Source organism: Schistocerca piceifrons, chromosome 2, assembly GCF_021461385.2.
Source record: "Schistocerca piceifrons isolate TAMUIC-IGC-003096 chromosome 2, iqSchPice1.1, whole genome shotgun sequence".
In the NCBI taxonomy this organism is placed as follows: domain Eukaryota; kingdom Metazoa; phylum Arthropoda; class Insecta; order Orthoptera; family Acrididae; genus Schistocerca; species Schistocerca piceifrons.
In genome coordinates this window covers 38,296,241-38,298,452 of record NC_060139.1, presented here as the reverse complement: position 1 = coordinate 38,298,452, position 2,212 = coordinate 38,296,241, and the positions used below count along the sequence as shown (strand labels likewise).

Sequence of the window (2,212 nt, the reverse complement as noted above, 5' to 3'; positions counted from 1 at the left end):
AAAGCAGAATTATTCAGAGATTTCAGTTCGTTAATTAAATAACGCGGACAGGAAAGAAACAACAGGACGAGACCACAGTTCATCACGGTGGTTAGCATAATTACTTTACTCAGGGTGTGGCAGTTTGTCTACGTTTGCTACACTGAACATGTTCTTTGTACGTCAGACAAGGTATCCAAAAGGAGCGGATAAACATCTTGGCCATTTTTTATGTCAGACTGAACTGACGCAAGTAACTGTAGAATTCCGGAATGGTATGATTGCACAAATCCAAAACTGAGCCGATTCCGCCACAGAGATTGCAGACTAATAAAGTGTACACTGACCCAACATTGCCAGGTTTTCAAGCGGAAACTCAAGAAAAGTACCACAGACGAACATAGGTCTGGTGGGTATGAGAGATTAATTGGCAGCGACCTCCCTTCCTTGGAGCGTACTCTAGGCACTTAACGCTGGACGCCCTTATTACGTATGGTAGAAGACCGACTGAGCCTCAGGTACAGAGGCCACTGACATAATGATCTTCCGAGAAACTACAGATCTTGATGTCTTCTGCGGTGATGCTGCCGTCCAGAAGACACTCATCAGAAGAACAAATGTGTTATGCCTAGGACATTAGTTTTACTCGATTCCAAAAGAGCGAAGGTGTCTATGAAAATAGTATTAAGGAATAATACGCTTCCTGCGACAGCACTTGGAATGGGTCGTTATCTGTGTCAGCACGATACAAAGCAACCATTGAGGGTCTGAACACACAAATACATACACATACACACACACACACACACACACACACACACACACACACACACACACACCGAGCGAGGTGGCGCAGTGGTTAGCGCACTGGACTCGCATTCGGGAGGACGACGGTTCAATCCCGTCTCCGGCCATCCTGATTTAGGTTTTCCGTGATTTCCCTAAATCGCTTCAGGCAAATGCCGCGATGGTTCCTTTGAAAGGGCACGGCCGATTTCCTTCCCCATCCTTCCCTCGCCCGAGCTTGCGCTCCGTCTCTAATGACCTCGTTGTCGACGGGACGTTAAACACTAATCTCCTCCTCCTCCTCCACACACACACACACACACACACACACACACACACACACGCACACACACACAGATATGCACCATAAACACTTCCTGATGAAGGAAAATCGCAGTCAGATGAAGAGGACACAAAATTAAACTTCATAGTCTGAGAACGTATATAATATTGTTTCCATGATAGCAAAAATGTTCAAATGTTCAAAAAAATGGTTCAAATGGCTCTCAGCACTTTGGGACTTAAGTTCTGAAAGTCATCAGTCCCCTAGAACTTAGAACTACTTAAACCTAACTAACCTAAGGACGTCACAAACATCCATGCCCGATTCAGGATTCGAACCTGCGACTGCAGCTGTCACGCGGTTCCAGACTGTAGCGCCTAGAACCGCTCGGTCACCCCGGTCGGCTCAAATGCGTGTGAATTCCTATGGGACCAAACTGCTGAGGTTATCGGTCCCTAGACTTACACACTACTTAAACTAACGTACGCTAAGGACAACACACACACCCATGCCCCAGGGAGGACTCGAACCTCCGGCGGGTGTGGCCGCCCGCTTCGTGACGTGGCGCCTCAAACCACGCGGCCACTCCGCGCGGCCGTGATAGCAAAATTGATTCAAATTTACAAACAACTCGGCAATATAAGCACCTCCTCTGACCTGCTTACAGCTGTTATTCGGTTCGGAAGGGTGTCACAAGGCTGTTGTATCATTTCTTGAGGCAGTCTGGTCCGCATCTGTTATCACTGGCCCTTGACATCCTTAGGTTGTTCGCAGATGATGCTGTAATTTACCGTCTAGTAAGGTCATCCAAAGACCAGTATCAGTTGCAAAGCGATTTAGAAAAGATTGCTGTATGGTGTGGCAGGTGGCAGTTGACGCTAAACAACGAAAAGTTTGAGGTGATCCACACGAGTTCCAAAAGAAGTCCGTTGGAATTCGATTACTCGATAAACAGTACAATTCTCAAGGCTGTCAATTCAACTAAGTACCTGGGTGTTAAAATTACGAACAACTTCAGTTGCAAAGACGTCATAGATAATATTGTGGGGAAGGCGAGCCAAAGGTTGCGTTTCATTGGCAGGACACTTGGAAGATGCAACAAGTCCACTAAAGAGACAGCTTACACTACACTCGTTCGTCCTCTGTTAGAATGTTGCTGCGCGG

General features: G+C 46.7%; 1 non-coding gene across 1 annotated transcript; it reads left to right on the top strand.

Annotated features, from left to right (window-relative positions):
- The first annotated feature begins 820 nt into the window (after positions 1-820).
- Positions 821-893, top strand: Trnaa-cgc. The gene has a single exon. It is a non-coding gene; the product is annotated as a tRNA-Ala (tRNA).
- Positions 894-2,212: the final 1,319 nt, after the last annotated feature.